The 21,164-nt window shown below is 42.8% G+C and overlaps 1 protein-coding gene across 3 annotated transcripts in view; it reads right to left on the bottom strand.

The window, feature by feature from the left end:
* Nucleotides 1-21,164, bottom strand: part of SAMSN1 (SAM domain, SH3 domain and nuclear localization signals 1) — a 1,266,558-nt gene that overhangs the window by 526,435 nt on the left and 718,959 nt on the right. The window lies entirely within an intron of this gene.

Here is a 21,164-nt window from a genome sequence, read left to right as displayed (position 1 = left end):
TAACCTCAGTTTTAGAGGCATTTAGTTGTAATTTATTTGCCTGCATCCAGTTTCGAACTTTTAGAGCACAGTCCACAATGGACTGGAGTGAGTCAGGGGAGTTGGTGACATGCACGTAAACCTGTGCCTCATCCCCATACGAGTGGTAGTGAAACTTACATTTTGAAACAATCCCCATGAGCAGTTGCATACATATATTGAAAAGAATTGGGGACAAGGCCAAGCCCTGCTGAACCTCACAAGTAATTGATATGGAACTAGAGTAGTGTGGTCCAATATTAACTTGCTGGGTCCTAGTAGATGGTTTAAGTTACTTACCTGTAACCATTGATCTCCAACCTGGGTCTGGCATGGATTCATATGCTCAAGAACATTCCCAGTCATCAGGCTGGGAATCCTCGGTAAAAGAAAAAACTGTTCACTTTCACTTTAAAACTGTATTTCTCCTCTAAACCAATCACTGTCCTCTGGGTCATACTGCCCCCAACCAATGACAGTCCTCTCCCTGAGCTCCACCCCTGATGGCTATCTTCAGATTTGGTAAGCACGCAAAGTGGCTGTATGAACCAAGAAGTGGCACAGAGGGGAAGGAGGAAGGGTTTGCATTTGAATCCATGATAGATCCATGGTGGAGAACAATAGTCACAGGTAAGTAACTTACACCATCTCCAGCATGTGGTCTTGCCACTTACCTCTAGAATATACACACATCAAATAAACAAGTTGCCTAGCACCACCTGGCCGACTCAGGACTCCTGCCTGGAATCCCTGTCAATGCAGTAGAACCTTGTGAAGGTGTGCATAGACCTCCACGTAGCAGCCCTGCCGATGTCAAGCAGGGGCAGACCAGAGAGAAACGCTGTTGGTGCTGCGATGGCTCTGGTGGAGTGCGCTCTCGGCCGGCCTGGAAGGGGTCTGTTAGCCAGTTGATGACAGTGCATGATGCAGCCGGAGAGCCACCTGGAGATGGTTGCCTTTGTAAAGGTCTTTCCTTCATTCACAGGTCCAAAATTGATGAACATTTGAGATTGTTTCCGATAGCTAATTGTGCGTGCCATGTAAAACTTCAAGGCACAAGCAGCGACCAGCGAATGCCAAGCCCTCTCCGCGAGAGCCGATGGTTTTGGGAAGAAGACAGGTAACACCAAAGGCTCATTGAGGTGGACTCCGATGGCACCTTTAGCATAAAGGTAGGGTGCATAAGAGGTTCCACCCTTGAAGCGTGGAAGGACAGATACAGATGTTTACATGACAGTGTCTGTATCTCCCCGACCCGGTTGGCTAAGGTTGTTTCCACAAGGAATGCTGTCTTCCATAATAGAAACTTGAGCTGGGCCTGATGCATTGGCTCCAAAGGAGCTCCCATACGTTTAGTCAAAACCACATTCAGTTCCCATGCCGGGGCAGGAGCCTACACTGGTGGAAAAGTCCTGAAGAGCCCTTTAAGGATCTCCTTGACGAGTCTGTGAGACCATGGAGAAAGCTTGCCTGGCGCCCTGTTGTTGCGGGATATGGCTGCCAGGTGCTCCTTGATAGAGGCATGAGTCAGTCCAGCCTTGGCCAGGGAAAGCAGGTATGGTAGTAGCTGTGGGGGTGCGACATGCAGAGGGATGGTCTTCTGAGCCTGGCACCACACATAGATTTGCTTTCACTTATGGCTGTAACAAGGCAACGTTGAAGGGGCCCTGGCCTTGGCAAGGATGTCTTTACACTCCGCAGGTAAAGCATAATGTCCAACTTTAGGGCTGCAGGAGCCAATCCCTGAGGTTCAGCGATGCTGTGACGTGGTGTAGAATCGCCCCTCCCTCTCTGGACCGAAGGTCTGGCAGTCGTGGCATTTTGATGGACGGAGCCGTTGACAGACTTAGCAGGTCTCGGCTACTAGATTTGTTGTGGCCACGCAGGAGCGACAAGTATCATCTTGCATTGACATTGCTGATCACTCGTAGCAGGAGCGATAACAGAGGAAAAACGTATAGGAACAGTCCCTCCATTCAAGACACTCACCATTACCCACAGGTGCATATCCAAAGCGGCTTCACAATATATAGCACAGAAAATTGTTCCCCACCAAACAGGTAGGCCTACCAGAACACCCTACACCCACAGACTGATCCAACCCAAATTCAAACGAACCAGAGCAGGAGGAGCAAGTTTCCCCATCCTTGCTGCAAAACAGTGGAACCCCCTCCCTCAACCCCTGAGGCCCAAAAACTCTTTCTGGGCCTTTAGAAAAGCCGTAAAAACTTGGCTATTCACCTGAACTTATTGATGATAGCCATCACCACCTACCCCAGCAGTCCTGGCACGACAACAGTATTGTCTCTGTAATTCAACCATTATGTTTGTACCTACCAATACTTTGTACCACTGTCTAATCTTGTTTTAAGAACTTAGCCAGCTAATGGGACTCATGTAACTGGATTGTAGCACCCTGATGCCCGAGGGCTTGTGTGCGCTGTATAAATCCAAAAAACAGCCATTTTACTTCTAAAACAGTAGAATACTGCTGAGCCTCAATCACTGATAATTCCAAGTAGTATGTCGCACGCATAATGAAAGGACCTGAGATACATATGTTAAGCTTCAATGGGGGACGTCAGTGTCCAGCTTGGAGAAGACTGCATTGGCAGGTAGGTGTACTAAAGCCCATGCATTTTACTGCTTAGAAAACTTGATCTGTAAACTACATTGTTGCTACAGTACAAGTGATGTAGGTGAAACACTGCATACAATAATAACACACTCATGGGCTGATTATGATCAGGGTGGACAAGTAGCATGTAACCAAGTAGCATGTAACAATGTTAAATGGTGGTCATTATAAGTTTTCTGGTCTGGAATTAACATGCTAGTAATAACATTTACTGGCAAGTTTCCGGACCGGGAAACTACAAGTTTGCCGGTGGCGTGACCTGATATACCTCCAGCCAAGAGCTGGAGGTAAGTCAGTCACCCCATGGCAGAAAACAGCTGGTGATACCGGTGCCGGTAATACCAGTTCCTAGCGGACTCCGTGGAATGGGTATTAACCTACCCTTACTGGCATTTGGAATCTGCCGGTAATTCCAGCAGAACAAAAAGTGGTTATTCCTAGAGATGTAGGAACTCCCGTCCCCTGCACACTATCTAGTATCTGTGGAGCAGATCAGTAATTCAGTGTTATTTATATATAATTTCACATTAACAATTTGATGCATTAAATGCAGTCCATAGTTCAGTTGGTGGGGCAGTAGGAGTAAATACCCAGCTCACAAGATTTCATGTAAAAAACAATTCATACATTTATTTATACAGTTTTTAGGCCCAACGCGTTTCGAGTATAAACTCTTCTTCAGGGGCAGAATCATATTTCACAAAATTCTGCCGAAACTGGAAAACAGCAGCAAGGCGATGGCCAAAAACCACTTCCTACTACTTAAACGGATCCTTCTGTGCAGTCCGCGTGGGCAACCCGGACAAAAGACAGTATGAATTCCAGCAGACCGAGTGCTAGTCACAATACTTACGTTTGGTGGTATCGCTCTGTTTTACCGGTGGGCTACCACCAAAATCATAATAACCTAAATGTCTTTGCCAAATTCCCATGTAACCATTCTGAGGAGGTCACAATGAGTGGTGGACATACGCCATGGTTTTCTTGCCATGAACCTGGCGGCATACTGGTAATAGATGTTGGTGGGCACAGCTTCACCATTTCCAGTGAAATGACAAAACTTTTCTTATATAACGAAAGTGTAGTTGATGAATGGCTGCGTTCGTAATACTTTTCATAAATAAGAACGTTTTGGTTATTTCCTAAAGAAGCACAATGATTAACCTGCCACGATTTCTCACTGGCAATAATGAAAAGGGAATGTGTTGAGAATGGATTACTAATAAAGTCCACTTGTGAGGACACGTCTTGTAATGTTCAGTGATGTAACTCTCTGTTATCTGCATTAGTTTGTTTAGCTCATGTTTAATAAGGAGATGCATGCGGAATGGAATCAATCATGACTACTGCTGTTTTTCATGTGCAATGTTATTTTGGGATTCGTTTTCAAACGCTGTAGAATAAAAAGTACCATACGTGGATACATAGGACCTGGTTTCCGGCTGCGCCATGGCTTATTGGGCATATACTGCCGCTTGAGCTTGCCAGTCCTTTGCGACAAATAGCACAAGTGCAAAACGTGTGTTAAGGAAGGAGAAGTCAGGCACTGTCAGGCACTGTTAAGATTTAACAAATACAGCTGTAACCAATTGTAATTGGTTATTTATAACGTGCTTAATACCCAGAGGTTTCTAAGCGCGGACTATGGGATCGAACTTGTGTTGCTCCACGTCGTTTTGCCCCTGAGCTATCCTCCCGAACCCAACGAAGGTGGTTACCAGGCCCTAAGGTGAAACTGGTGCTTTGCTACAGAAAGTGGTGGATTACATGAATATCTTCCATTTCCTGTCAACAACTATAATAGAGTAATTAAAGAATGTTGTTCCACGCCAGAAGAACACTTGCCACTGATCATGCCGACTTCAGAATCAGACAGATAATCTGTTGATAATCTGGCGAAGAATTTTAAAATTCAGTATTACTGATGGCTAAGGAAATAATACAATAGGGACATACAATTGAATAGAAATAAAAGAAGTACAGAGATGCACTTTTTTCATTTGTGTTAATTTCATCCAGAAAGTCAACCTGCACGTTTCGGGGGTGCTGTGCAGTAGCACAGATTTTGCCTTGGTCAGCTGCTTTGCATAAATGAGTGTCATGCGTGCACTCTAGACATTTATTCATGACGCCAGGGTGCTGAAACCACATTTCATAAAGCATATGAAATGATCCATAAGCATATGATATGATCCATAAAGCACCCGTCATTGTGAAATGATGAAAAAAATCGTTTCTACTCCTGTTTGAGGGATAGACACGCAACTGAGACCACTGCTGTTCCATTTGCAGTAAAATGAATGACAGTGTTGGCAATTGACTCTGTCATGCGTTGCACTTTCTATAGCACCTATTCCAAATAGGTGCGGGGAATGTAACTATTTTCTGCTAATTTCCAGTAGAATCACATTTGGGGATTTGGGAAGTGCTTTGAAATACACAGAACGTCCGTCTTATTGTTGCAAATGTGCCAAGGGGGTGAAAAACTGCATCTGAATGTGTGCATCTGTGATGCAGACATTCTGGCGTCCTTTGACAATAGGGTGTACTTTTGATGGCACAAGGGATGAGATGAGCAAGGGCATTTCATTTCTTGCACCCCAAAAAGTTTTGAGAACCTACCCATCCATTCCTATAATGCACATTTTAAACCATTTTGAACCTTAGTGGTCTACGGCTCGAATTGGGTCAGACCGATTCGAACTGTACCGCACATTTACCGACCTGGATCATTCACCATATTTGCACTGTACGTGATTTCAACCCAGCACTCCACCTAGGTCAATGCCTAGTGTGTGATGCACAGCTGGAACCCTTAATTATATATTTTTGTCTATAAGTTCTTTTATTTCTGAATGATGTACCCTTATATCACGCCCCTCTCTTTGAATCCCCCCCCCGGTCTCACTGAACCAAGAAGCAGGTTGTTTTGCAAAGTTAAAAGATTTATTTTATGAATTGAACAATATATATATATATATCACACTTTTATGAATTGGAACAATATGTAGATATCACACTATTAATATTTATACAATGATCAGCATTGGGTGATCTCACAACAATCAACAATCAACAATCTCTTTAATCAGAATGAGTATGGATAAGAAAAATAATGTCGCATGGAATATTGCTTGATATGGATAGGAAAACAATGCAGCACAGAAACAATACTTTTGTGTGTTCAATCAAATGCAATGGTGCAAAATACAATCTGGCTTGCTAAAACGGAATTGACATTGTTGGGCTTCACATTAATTGCTGAAACAACGGAAAATGTTGAAATAAGAAATGAGGTACTGTACAATTACAATCACAATGGTTCTAACCTTGCTTTATGTGAAAGGAATACTAAACAGGGTGAAGTGTGTAATTGTAATTGTAATAAAAAAAAAATCGAGCCTAACTAGTACGACCTGCCCCAACTAAAAATGTTGCACTTATTAGTTGGAATACAAGGGGTTTTGCCCATTTGTTAAATAATGACAACGATGATCTAGTGCAATTCGACATAATTATGTTACAGGAAACATGGCTGATGTCGGTAGCGGTGTGGGATGGTTTTGACCTTTTTCTAAATCCTGCCTCACGGGCCTTGCACGGAAGACCGACGTCTGGCCTACTCATAGCCATTAAATCTGAAGAGGGGATCAGTGCGCAGGCATGGGAACCGCTGAATGAATTTCTCCAACTGGTTAAAGTAAAAGTTAACAATGAATCGTATGGGCTGATAAATGTCTATTGGAATCCAGTGGGAATATCGGACGGGTGTTTCATCAAATCACTTGGAGACCTATGTAGTCTCATTGCAATGGATTCATCAATTTCACGAATCATAATTGCAGGAGATTTTAATTTGGACTGCACTAATGACCAGCCCCTGAAGTATAATCCAAGATTGAATAAATGGGCAGAATTTGTCTCATCAAACAATTTGATAAGGTTGAATGGTGCATTTTCTTCCGATATTCCCCCTCATCCAACTTGGCATTGTGGTGGTAGTGTTTCTACAATTGACTTTATTTATGTGAATATGAACATGTTTGAGGGAATCACAAAGTTTTGTATTGTGGAAAATACACATAGTGATCACAACCAACTTGTGACACACTGGACAGTCAATTGTGAACCAATCACTGGACAAAAAAATCTAATGAGAGAAAATCTTGTTGTAAATAATAATGATAATAGGCTATGATGGTCGGAGAGATCATTAACATGGCTCAAAGATCGACTTGACAGTCAAAGGTGTACAGGGGGGAATGATTTGCAGCCATGTTATGCTGATATGTTACAACACTTACAAGCCGAGGGGAGAGGCAAAGGAGGGCGTAGGGATCACCTGGATCGTCCTCAGTTACATGTGTATGATGCTGCCACTAGAGCAAAGAAAGCAGAGTATCGCGTCAAATAAGAGCCGTTAAGTGTCTGTCCTTGAATGAAAGAGGACCTGCGTTGGCCCATCTCAAAACAACATATAAAAATTGGCTCAGAGCCACTAGAGGACTTAAGATTGCAGCAGGATGGTGAAAAAATGCTGCCGAAAGTACAGTCGAAAAACCTAGCACAAATCTGGTCATTATTGAATAAGTCAACACTTTACTGACAAAACATCATGCAAGCCAATAATGTTACCGAGCAGGTGTGGTGTGCCCATATTTTGGAGTATTATGCAGCCCCTTCCAACTATTTCGCAGGATCTGGGTCCCTTTTATCAAAAGTTTGATCTGGAAGATATTAAATACTTCATAAATAAGATCAGTAACTCAGGTGCCTGTGGCCCGGACGGGTTATCAAATAGGACCTTCAAAAAGCATCCTGAGCTATGGGCCGTGATACTATGTGAAATATTCAGAATAATTAATATGAATCAATCCTTACCAGCTTCCTGGACGCATTCTTTGTTGGTCCCGATATACAAAAAAAGTGACCGCTCGAGCCCGTCTAGCTATAGACCCATTGCGTTGCTTGACCCGCCAGGCAAGATTTTTACTAGATTAGTGTTGAGAGACTTTAGAGAATGGACGTTGAAGAGCGAGCTGCATGACCCCTTTCAAACGAGCTTTGTAGCTGGGTTGGGTACTAGCCCAAATCTCATGGCACTGAATATGCTAAAAAATAAATATGCTAAAAAGAACCAAGTGCTGTATATAGCGTACGTAGACTTTCAATCTGCTTTCGATTCGATTGATCAGAACATCATGTATCAAAAACTAGTACAACGCAATTGCCCTCACTCCTTACTTTCTCTGATACTGGCCTCATCAATCTTTATTTTTTTCTTGTTGGAATTAGGCACGGTGTTAAGTTCTCTGAAATGTAACCCACCAAAATTGGGAGTAGAAAAAATCTTGCACTTACTGTATGCGGATGATCTCATTCTCCTATCCCAAAATCCAGCAGGGTTACTGTGATGCTGGAAATGCACCGGAGGGACAGGGCCTCCGTATCCTTGTCCTTTACTGCTTTTTATCGTGTGTTCTGTCGTGTTTTCCGCGCAGGAATTCATGTGGGACTCCTGGCGGTGCAGATCTCTCTCTTTTGGTTTGGTGAACGGACCCGTGGGATACCCTTATGGCACCCATGGGTGGGGGTACAACCCTGTGCCCCTAGTGTATGTTTTTGGGCACCTGTGGGTGGCCCAGAGAGCAGGGTATGGGCTGGTGGCAGCTCCATGCTGAAGTTGACAGGTGCAAGGAGTATCCTCCATTTAGGCCCTGCCATTGGAATCAGTTGATTCCTGATGGGAAACAAGATGGCCCCTGTGGCCTCTTGCTTTCTATTACCCATTACCTTGTTTTCCCAAAGTCCTGGGAAGCCCTGACTCTGTCCCTTCCCCCTGACTGACTGTTGGGTGGAAATGCCAAATATGGTGCTGTTGTGAAGGCCCGGCCAGACCACCTGGAGCCTTCCCGGTGATGTATGTTGTGGGTACCTACTGTGGGTGGAACCTGGGTGAATAGAGTGTGTGACGAATATGCATTCTGTGTTGTGGGTGTCTAGTATCTGGTGGTTGACACAATGAATGAGACAACCCTGCCCGAAACCGGTATGAATGAAGCTTGGAGTGTTGAATGGCTCGGTACTTGTCCCAATACACATAACTTGTTGTGAGTGTCTAGAGAGAAGTGAATGGCCTGAATACCTCGTGTGCCTGATTGGCTGCCTGCCTGCATGAATGCCCTCAGTCGTGATTGGATGCTTGAGTGTGACCCAGCGGAATGAATGGGAGATCAACAGTATATCTGGGGACCTCTCACTGCTAGAAATCGTGTTCAGAAGCTGAAGTCCACTGCGACGAGTAACTGGAGTAACTGATGCTTGACCTTGAAACCCTGCTGGATGAGAAGAATTGCTGTTGCTCTCCTTCGCAATCTGAAAGATGCTGTGTTTCCAAGGACTGACCCAGAGAGGACCTGGTAAGGCGGCCTCTTCCCGAGCTACGAGGGACCATCGTGCACAGCTGATCTTTGCCAACGCTCCCTGGTAGACAGACCTTTGACAGGCTGCCGACCCGATACGGGGACTGCTGCGGAACTCCAAGGAGAAGCACTCGGACTGTTGTCCGCCACTGTCGACGACCGCCATCGCCGACCGGAGCCGCCGTGCTCCCGTTTGCCTAAGAACTTCCATTGATTATCGGACGCTCTCGCCTGTATCGTCATCCGCTTGTCTCCCACCGGAGAATGCCTGAACATCGACGCGCCGAGGAGCATCCACCGGTGGGCTTCCCGCCACCTAAAGACCACAGAGACGCCGACGACTCAACGCGCTTGCTGGGCCACAGTTCTTCATCATCTCTTTGTGGTCCAGAACTATCGTCACCGAGGTGCCCCGCACACCTCTTCCTTGCAGGACGCCAATGCTCTGTCGTCGACGAGCACCGCTAGGAACAAAGCTGCCACTTCCCTGCCGTAGTTCATCCTGTTCGACGATCCGTGGCTCCCGCCTGAAAGGGAGGCACTCAAGAAGGATCGGTCGACGCATCGTCGGAGAACTCTACTCCACCAGGTACATTGGGGGGGTAAAACCTTAATAGGAAGAAGTGAGACTATTGAACTTGTGGACTGGGCTTGTGCGATATATCTTATTTTACAGGTTGCCCAGGTGGGGGGATCTCCACACAGAACTGTGTCTAGGTAACGGGGCCAGCATTTTGCCTTTTGTTTCAACCATCTTACGTTCCTGCCTATCTCTATTGCTGGTTTCCTCGTTATTAATCTGTGTGACATTTTAACCGTACAGTTGATGCACTTTAATGAGATTCGATAACATTAGTGGTACCACTTAAGAATTGTATATATTTATCATTATTGACTTCCAAGTACAAAGTGCGTTATTGTGATCGTGTACATACCCTTGAATATTAATTATTTAAAGACTGTGTTTTCAGTAATACAGTGTGTGGACATTCCTTTGTGGGGGTTCGGGGACTACACTGTACTTAAGAACCAGCCTGCATCACCTCCTGAGAAGCTAGGCCTTGATTGCTCGTCCATTGCTACCTTATAGAGAATCTTGGCTGGGGTCTTCTGTGCCTCTCCTCTACCATGTAGAGAGCAGAAGTACAGACACCCCCCACCAGTCTTTACAGTTACAGCGGTTGCTTGATAAGCTGAATTATTTTGTGATGAAAAACAATCTAAGCATTAATTTGCCTAAAACACAGATTATGGTTTGTCATCCACACCCAAAGACTAAAGTAAAAAATTAAAAGTGGCAGCTACAAAACAGAAGTCTTTCTAAGGTAGATCAGTACAGATATTTGGGACTATTTTTTGCATTCCCAGTGTCAAATAAAATTAATGAACTTGAGAGATACAATAAACTCCAGACGCTAATACGACAAGCGAAAATGCTAAAAGGGAAATTTGGGAAGTTCACCTTAAATCATATAATGACCTTTTACCAACAAAAGGTCATTCCTACGATATTGTATGGAACTGAGTGTCTCCTTGTGGCAAGTAAAAGTTGGCAAAAACTAGAATCCCAGTTTTGTAAAGAGCCATTGATGTTACGAAAATCTGTCCCGCTGCCATTGATTAGGCATGAATTAGGCTTGTTATCCCTGGAAGTAAAAGCGAAGTGGAAAATGGCTGCCACACTGAGAAAAAGCATTTTAGGCTTAAAAGCCACAAATCTTCTGGGAATCATGGCAAAACATCTGATTGCTCGTGATCAGGTCTTTCCTAAAGAATGGTGTGAAAACGTATTGTATGCGTTAGCTGATACATCAATAACATTGGAATTATTATTTGAGAATCCTGATCGAGCAAAAGCCAAATTATACCAATATGATTGGATTGTAAATCGGAACTTATATTTTAGGTATATTGACTTTAAGTCTAACTCATTTGTACATAAGCAATTTCAAAGTATGGCAGACTATCTTTCCAAATTTCCTAAACCGCAAATGCGTAACCTATATCTAAGGTTCAGGTTGAATCTGTGGCCAACACGTGAAATCCTGGTGAGAAGAAGGATGATTTCCAAAGAGCTGGAATTTTGTCGCTTTTGTGGTAACAAATTCAGTAAGGAAAACTTAGAACATATTTTAACCAAGTGCCCTAATCTAATAGATCTGAAGAGTAGACACTTTAGTAAAGAATTTGTAAGTTCATGTAGTAACATGGAACCAGAGGCAGTGTGGCAGGTTTCATTTTATTTAATAATGGAAAGTGAATGGTTCGTATTGCAATCATTCATTTTTTATTGACCATTTTTCCAGACATGATATTATTTTGATTGATCCTTGTTTTTATTTGTTGATTGCTTTATTCTGTTGAAATTTTAAATGTTGTTTACCTTGTATGAATTATGAATTGTATTTGTACGAATTATGACTTGTATGAATTATGAATCGTATGAATTGGGAATTGCATGATGTCATAAATGTGTACAGAAATGAAATTATGATGATATGAATTTTTTTTTGGAAAGGATGATTCTATTATCAAATACAAATAAAAGAAAAAAAACAGATTTTCTTTACACTAAGGAGGCTATGAAGATGCAGGATACCCAACGGACAGCCACCAGAACAGCGGCGCCTCTGCTCTGACTTTTGCCCACCAAGACACTTGTCTTTCTCAGCAAATATATTAGCACAACAATGAATTTATCACTACAATTGACAAAGGACTATATGGATGAAGGAACGATTCAGAAAAACAAGAGAGATTCTACAATGCTGTTCTGGATATGATTGAATGGTTTTGGATTGGATTACTTAAGGATAAGAGATTGGCTATGGACAATTCTATGCTATAGATACTCACAACTATGGTTTGGAATAGGCCCGTCAGGATCTGGTCAAAGGGTTCTGGACTGGAATTCTGCTAGCCCACCGGACAGGATTCAGGCACCCGGTTCTGCACTCAGCACGGCACTCTGGACACTGCACGGCCTCTGGACTAATCTGATGGCTTGGTTCTGGGTTACAGCTATCTGGTTACAGCTCTGTTCTACTGGTTTGGATCTCTGGGTTCTAGCAAGAGTTATTGGCAAGAAACAGAATCAGCGCAGCCAGGCTGTTCAATTTTTGGTGTGCTCCTTGGAAGTCTGGGGTTAAAATCAGGTTTCAAGATTTTAAAGGCCAGCTGATAAGGGTTCAGCTTTGGAATTGGGCCTTCTCTGCTTTCAAAGTTCTGGAGTCTTGGATCTGGGTTCTTCTGCAGAGTTCTTCGCCAGTAAATCAGTTGATGGGTGAATCTGTGTGTCCCTCTAGGTCCTAAACTGTCCCTATTTATATATTTCCCAAAGGGGTGGGTAGGCTGAATTATACTAAGCACACCCTCTAGGAATCCTATTCGTTAGAGTATTTCCCCTCTCCTGATTTGAGAAGGCAATCTAGTGTCATAGTGATGCTGTATTTTACAATCCAGGGAGAACCTCCCCTTTGTTTCAGTACAATAAATCTATTTTTCACATAAATCATATTTACAATATCACCAACTTGCTAATAATACATATTCACATCACAGATTTAGCAGAGCACATATCCGTCCAAGTTCCATTTTAGTGAGAGCTTCGGTTTAAGTTTTTCGTGCTTTTTGTGGGGTACCCAGTGTCAGATCTGTCCACATTTTTCTCAATACATGCACATGACATATGGGCATCATCCTGTGTAGTTTCATATTTCTAGCATTATCACAATTGCTACAACATCAACATTTTGGTAGTCCTGTCTCTGAACATCGCACAGAGTTCAGAGTAGTTTCAAACTGTGAGCAGCATTTCCATATTAACAACCTATAATTTACAGATTTTTACACATTTTTCACACTTCTCTATGAGTCTTCTTCCAAAAAGATATTTTCTTGTGGGTCAAGATACACATATCTGTCTGGTCCCGCCCCCAAAGTTTGGCTGGGTCCAGAGCACTCCCAGGCTCTCTTCCGCTGGCAGTTGTTTTCTGTTGACAGTTGAATCTGCATATCTTTTAAATCAAGGAAGTCTTTTGTCTCTCCTCAGAGCAACAGGCCAAACCTCCTCCCACCTCCATTAACAACTCAATGACAGTTCCTGAGCAGAGAGCAGGGGGAAGATGCCTTTGTTTGGGGCAAACTGTGGAATGTGCCTTTGAAGTACTGTGGCTAACATTAGTTCACTTTTAAAACCCCTTGTTTAAAATTGTCTGTTCTAAATAAACTTACATTTTGAACAAATATACCCACAGATCTCATAATTCCAGTCTTTTTCAAACATAGAGATTGAATTGTAGCAACCTATATTGCTTTTGATGGCAAGTCTCTTCTTTTCCACAATTTGATCTTAAGACACAAGTTTTAAACTGCCAGCATAATTAAATGACAGCTCTGACACAGGCGAGCGGCGGTACTGTGCCCATATTCTGACATTTTTCCAGGCAAGCACCTTTTTGAATGGGGATATTTTTGTGATGAAATGTACTTCTCCTGGAATTGTGCTTAAGTGGATTCTTTAAATAAAGTGATGTTTAACACCCAACAAGGATGTTGGATCTTTTCTGATGTTTGGGAACCATGATTTTGCACTTTCAACAGCCAAGGAAAAACTGATTTTAAAGCACTTCTGGGTTTTCCTAGCTATGCAGCCCTGCCTTTTCAGGTAATTCCATTTCACTCTGTGGGCAGCCCAATGACAGGTTTTGGTAGTGTGGTCTCCTGTTCTACCATTGACATAGGCAAAATGGATTGGCAGCCTATTTTTCAGGTTTCCCTGCACACTTCTCGGAGATTTTTAACGCATAGAGCTTTTTGGCGGCCATCTTGTTGTTTCTGATGAAAGCAGCACACAGTGATGTTGCAGGGCAGAGCCTAGTGGGTCAGAACCTCCCACAGTACCTTTCGCTTGAATGTTTGGATTGGCATTCAAGTCAGGTACTTTAAGACTTGCCTTTCGCTGTAAAAAAACAAACAGAATTTGAAAACGGTTTTCAAGAGTAACGCATGAAAACATCTAATACAGTCCTCGGGCCTCATTATGAGTTTGGAGGTAGCCATGCCGTTCTTAGCAGCATGGCTACCCACAAACCAGGTACGGGTCCAGGTCCCAAAAATAGGGAATTACCGGGCCATGCTGACTTTAGCGGGTCCGGTAATCCCCATTCTCGGGACCCGGTACATCCCCATTCCCATTTGAGCCCCCAGAGGGCTCAATGGGAATGGGGAGGATGCTAACAACGGGCCCGTTAATGATGGGCCCGTTGTTAGCATCCTGTTCTGCTAGCGGGTGCCGTTAAGGACATCTGGTCTGACCAGGCATCCAGAGAGGCACCCGCAAGCAGACCTCTACCGGCGCCGTTATCACTCTACCACACTCGTAATGAGGCCCCTGGTCTCCAACAGCTGAAAGAAGCATTTTCCGTTGGCTTTGCCCACAATACATGCTAGTATTCTGGCAGTGTCAAAATACATTTTCATGTTGGCACTGCCGAATCATTTCCATACTGGCCGTGCCAATATATGCCAGTACCTCATGTAACAACATTCTCATGTTTGTTTTGCCCATAATGCCAGTAACAATACTATAAGAAAACATCTCTATGCTGGCAGCACAACTAAAGACTAGCAACCCTGCAGAAGACCATATTCATGTTTGCTTTGCCCTTTTGCGCCAGTAAAATGCCATGCCACTGTGAGTAAACATGCACATACCAGCTCTAACAATATAGGCCAGTAGTCCCACTCAAGAACACTCTTCATGCTGGCTTTGTCTGTAGTGCCAGTAAAATCAATGTGCCACTGTAAGAAGAAACGCTCCTATTGTATGAGTCAATATAGGGCATTATCCCTACTTAAGAACGCTTATCATATTGGCTTAGCTGATAATGTCAGTAAAAATGCTTTGCCACAATAGGAAAACATGTGAATACTGGCTGCATTGATGTAAGTAAGTAGCTCCAGATAAGAACAATCATCATGCTGTGTTTCCCATAATTCCCACTGTAAGAAAGCATGTCCATACTGGCTACACTAATATGGGACAGTAGCCTCAATTAAGAAAACTCATCATTTTAGCTTTGCTTTAGATGGCAATAAAAATGATATGTCACTGTAAGAAAACATGTCCATACATTATTTCCCTAGTCTTAACCCGACCCCCTCAATCAGAGTATCTCACCTCGGGTCAGCGCCTCACAGCACATATGTACATATTCACACTGCACTCATTCTCCCATTCACTTGCACCTTCATCTACTACACCATTAACACTGCACTCATTTCTGCATTCATGTATGCACCCATCCAGTACAACATTCACACTGCACTCATTCTCCAATTCACACCTTCACCCAGATGCTAAAACATACTCTGCTCTTTCATGCTCTCGTTCACATGTGCACATGCTACAGCACACACACTGCATTCTCATTCACATGATCACCAAGGTTCTACAACGTAAATGCTGCACTCTCATTCACACACTCTCTTACATAGTCACAACCCCTTGCATGCATTCCTACATACACAAAGGTTTATTTATTTCTTTGCCTGTACGATGCCTCAGGACGCCCACTCCTGCCAGGGTCGCCACATCCTCTGCCTGAACATCCCATTGGCTCTCATTACTCTGACACACCAGAACCATGAAGCGAAGGGAGTTGTCAATCAAACAGCTCACCTTTCTTGTTCGTGACATGTGTGGTGGAGATGGAGCACCTCAAAGTCACGCAGCAATCCCTTGCAGAACTCGAAGCGGTGGAGGAGTACCCCCAACATAGTTTTGGGAATGTTGTTCCTGCTTGCCTTAGAGGCTGGGGAACCAACATGCCTGCAGCATTTCATTGGCAATGCACGGTTGGGGCAACCTAATGCCAACAGAGCCAGCCAGCATAAACAGCTTGCTGAAACTGTGTGAGGGCTCAGTGTTTTCACTGGGCTGGACATTATTGGTATGGTTCTCCTTCATGGGTGGCAAGTTGACGCCTCATAAACCATTATGGACAAGCCACTACTTAGTGTTGGGGGTTCCAGTGCCCCTCTCCAATACCTAATAGAATGAGTGGGTGTGGGGTGGTGTTTTTAGGAACAAACCACACACCGAGGAGGTATCCCAAGAGATTCCTCCTGTGGCCGTAGGGGATAAATGGTCTCTACCACGCACTGAGTGAACATATGACCCCTCCACCTCGTGGCAAAAACCTTCGACTCTAATTGAGAACAGGATGGAGCTAACATGGCAGAGCCGTACGTTGTGCAAATGTCCTCTTAAGCAGGTCAGCAGAGTGGAGAAGGATTTGATTGTGTAATCCGTCTCCTACTGGATTTTCTTGACTCGCGTTTACATAATCCGTCTGCTACGACTGGTGCAATTTCTACTCCATTGCGGCACAGCTGTTGAAGTGCAGAAGTCATAGAAACATATTTCCAATTCGGAAGGCTGAGACTTAAAGCAGGTCCTATTGACACATTCCAGCAGGGCCGGACTGGGCCCTAACATTGTCTCGTGCACCAATGAGAAAGTGACCCATAGTTGCAAAAGGCAATTTATGTATTCATTTATTATTTATATAGCGCACCTAACTCGAGGTTATCTGGGCGCATTGTTTCCTTTTGTGACAGACTGTTTGAATGGTACCCAGGGGCAGTTTTTTCGATAAAGTCTAATGCAAATTGCTCAATTTAAAGAATGTCTAATCAGCAACAATGTTGTGTTATGAAAATGTGTATAGCGCGGTTTACACCCTAGGGCAACATGTTGCTGAAGAAAACCCAATGAAAACCAGAACAACAGTCAAAATAAAGGAGAATTAGTTAAATAGAAGCGTCTTGAGACAGCAACGAAAAGCCAGATCAGCATGTCACTTGCAAAGCAAGAGGAAGCTCATGGTCAAAACTACTAGCCGCATAGGGAAGTAACTCATCAAACGGGCACACATTGGCCAAGAAAGTGGCCCACTTTGACCAAAAAAACTTGGCCCACACTAGCATTTTGCGTTTTTGTGTCAGGCAATGTCCTATTGCCCTACAGGCCTCTAAGTGACTTCAATTCAGCACTCCAACTAAGTCAATGCCTAGTCTGGGATGCCCAATGGAAGCCCTTATTTATATATTTTTATGACAAGTTCATAAATCTGGATGATAAATCCTTATATAACGCCCCTCTCTTTGAATCCCCCTGACCTCACTGAACCAAGAAGTAGGTTTGTTTTGCAAATTAAAAGGTTTATTGGAAAAATTAAACTATATATATATCACACTTTTATGAATAAATTAATATTTGATAGCACACTTATGAGTATGAACAGTGATCAACAATGGAGAATATTACAGTAGCACAATTCCTTAATTACTTAGGAGTTGGTATAGAAAGGATAAGGTAGCAGAGAATACTTTGCATGGTTTCAAGGAAAAGCAATGATGGAAAGAATACAGCACAGAAATAAACTGGATATGGTTTCAACAAGAGATAATCTGATCACTTTTTCCTTTGTGACAACTCACACCCCCCCTATGCAATATGGAGAGATGGAAATGAGGGCACACAGGTTTTCAGGAATACAATCAAAAGCAGTTCAGTTCCCGTTCCCCCCAGCAAGCTTAGAGAAACAGGGATGATTTTAAAACACAGGCCAAATACTTTTAAATGTGGTTGCAATGAAGTGAAAAATATGCTACAAATGATTTTAATTCCCTATAGGAGATTCAGGGTAGGTGACAGCTACTTTGAATTAGTTCAGGTCAACACTAGCAATGATTCATGAGGGATTATCAGGTTGAAACGAAATTCAGCAGTTGCAAGCAAGAAGCAGCTATTTTTTACAAGTGGTGAAATTGAGCTAGTTTGCAATTCGCGGCACTTTTTCCGAGTGTGTCGATCGCGATTACGGAAAAGCTATAACGTTGCCTCCCTGGCAACCCCTGCACCTGGGGACTGTTTTCTGTATCCCTACAGTCCCCAAACAAGCCCCTGCACTTTTCTTTTTCCCCCTTCCTTTGCACTTGCACAATCTGAATGACACCTGGCCTAGTAAAATCGTTGTCTGTCTTCCCTCTGTTCCCCCTCCCTTGCCTCGTCGCGCATTAAAACACTTGCGTATAGGCACGTTATAAATGTCATATCATATCACATCATATCATATATCATATCATATCATACATGAAGTGCTAGGTTTCTCTCTTGGTTCTTGATGCACCCACAACCATATATTCTGCTGACGTCTTGCATGTGCATGTTACTGGAAATGTGCAAGGAATGTGCACCAGCAGAGTGAACTGGATAATCCCAGCCCTTGAAGGCGAGTAGCAATAGCTGGAGATAGATGGGGATGTGTGGAGGATATGCTGCTGGGGGAAAAGAATTGGGAATCATTCCTTCACACATTGTTGGAGAATCTTCATCACTTTATTTATGTACAGACACACATCCACCACAGCACTGCATGAACGTTAAGTGCTAGTGGATTTCCAACTTCAAGGCAACACTGATTACATAAGCAGTGATAGCTCGAACATGCGTTACCATATGATTTGCATAGTGCTGTGTGATGCACCAATGCCAAATGTGCCTACATCCCACAAGATGGCTAGCTCCTCTGGCCAATGATGTGCAGCTCCTGGCTGCACCTGTTAGTGCAGAGATGGCATATCAGTCTTTGCCACAGCAAGAGGTTGCTACCTGCCTGCTGTTAGTCTGTTAAAAAAGGAGGATTTCGGATGAGGGGAAACCATATATGTTGCCAGCCTGAATTAGGAGGTGCTAAACAAATATGAAATATGAGGTTGTACGAATGGGTAACCTGCATCTATCATAGAATTGTGATGAGCAGTGGTGGCTGGTTAATTTCTTAATTGAATGGGTGTAAATGTTTCCCCCAAAGATGTGGGACCGACCGAGTGTAGAGAGTGAGCCTGACCCAACCAAGGTAAGTTTTGGGGGGCAGTTCTCTCCCTGAAGAAAATGTTTACTATAATGGGCTAAAGTTGTGTATTTTACAGCACACTTTTTTGATAAATTTGGTAAAAAGCCCCACAGGTTGCATTTGCTTTTGTTGGGTAATTCATGAAAAAATTCAATAGACGAAACAGTGCATAGGAGCATTATCATGATGCCTTTTCAAACAACATAAATTCCAGTTGTGTCGAACCAGAAGAAGGAGTCGGATAACTTAGTGACATGGTCAAAAAAGATTTTATTTAAATTCAAAGAACATTCCTAACCTGCCCTATCACTACGAGCAAAGTTCCCTACTTGGCAAAAGAAAAACTAAGGGTGCACATCAAGTCTTCTGTCCAACTCCTTAGTACCTAACTGACCCTACCACTTAGATCAATGCCTAAATAAAAAGAAAAGGGAAGCTTGTATAACAGCCTCAGTATGGACACCTGCCTGTCCCACGTGTATTTGACTTCTTCACAGTCTTACAGTTCTTGTAAATTGTCCTCACAGCTTTAGTATTCAATCCTTTTGTGAAAATTAACAATTACGGTTGCTCTGTGTTTCCCTCTGCCTTTGATAAGGAAACAGTTTCTGATTTTAAAGTCTTCCAATCCCTTCAAAATGGCTTAAAAAATGCACATCTTCCTTTCCCACCTTCGTAGCATTGAGACTTCACAAAATCCAGTAGCTCTGTGGTTAAATGTCTTACTTCTCGGTACAAACTTAATGTAGGGCTTTTGCAGAGACGGGGAATACAACCCCTATGATTTCATGCACTTTGTTGTAAAGTTACAGAGTATTCAACTTCCCTTCATTCTGTTTCAACCAAGGAACTTTATCTGTGCTTCCTTGATACTCTTAGCGGGTGTTTCAGCTTTGATAAAATGTGTCTGTATCTTTTCCACTCATTTATTGGGACTGTATGGCCGTCTCATTTTTTTAACTTCTCATACTTTAGCAACTGTTCTAGTCTTGCGTTACAATGTTCATATCCCCTTTTTCCCTGTATTAGTGGGTCCAGGTGCTCGTTATGTTCTCGACACTTTTCATACGTTTGGCGGCTAGTCCACACTTGAATCACATAGTTCATATCCCTTTCTCTCTGGATTAGAGGGCCTTCGATCCCCGTTGCATTCACTTTGTATTTCATATATGTGTTGGTTTCATGCTCCTGGAAACCTGCAGTCATATGGTATTAGGTCACAAAATAGTTTTCAAATTAACAAAATAAAAAGAAAATTGATTTAGAAAGACTGCTCTGAGACTGTAAGAATAGCAACAAAACACAGAGGTTCTTGCATGAATGATACACTGATTAGGCTAACTCAATATTTTTGACAGCCAAAATGGCATAAAAAAATATAAAGACAGCCTAATAAATGAATTATTGCTGGAAGATCCTCTGTTGTTTTTTTGATTAAAAAAGAATCAAATAAATTCAGTAACCTGCTCTATTAGAAGAAAGACATTCGTGACGAGGTGAATTCCCGAACACCATAATGGTATATGTTTTAAATGGTATTTAGCATCGACAATGGTCTTTCAATGCACACCATGACTTGTGTAAAATCAAGATTCATGATGCCAAATCCAGTGCCTTAACAAGTAGACCACTACTAAATATGTTCGGTATAGATACAGAATGACATTTACAGTTTTCAAATACAGTTCTACAGTTTCAGATTATTGGCTTGTTAAGTTAAATGTATATGTTTTCCAAGCTTGCAAGTTTTAAGTACTTGGCAGTATGTTGCTTTTTTAGCAGCTTTCTTCCAATGTGTTTTGCTGCGTGTAAACCACTCTTAGCTGCTTTCCTCCGCACTTCCCCTAATTTGTGGCTGGAGGGGGAAACGACGAACGCGGTTGTTGACCAGTGAGTGAACTTTAAATATTGTGACTGCTCAAGGAAAAGATATCCTATGCAGACAAGTTTAAATCTGCTATGCAGAAAACTATCGTCTTTACAACATTATGAAAGTCTTTGGAGGAACAGAATGTCTTGCAAGAAAGTTCAAATCCAGAAACTGTTCTTTGGGGAACTAGTGGAGCTCAAATACCATTTGGTGTGATGTCTGACAAAAGGTTTGTTGGCACAAACACAATGCCTAAAAGCCTAAAAGTCTAGGTTTATAAGTACTGCATTTAT

Source organism: Ambystoma mexicanum, chromosome 7p, assembly GCF_040938575.1.
Source record: "Ambystoma mexicanum isolate Mex_15411 chromosome 7p, UKY_AmexF1_1, whole genome shotgun sequence".
NCBI lineage: Eukaryota > Metazoa > Chordata > Amphibia > Caudata > Ambystomatidae > Ambystoma > Ambystoma mexicanum.
The sequence above is the reverse complement of the archived record's forward strand: the minus strand, read 5'-3'. Positions and strand labels throughout refer to the sequence as shown.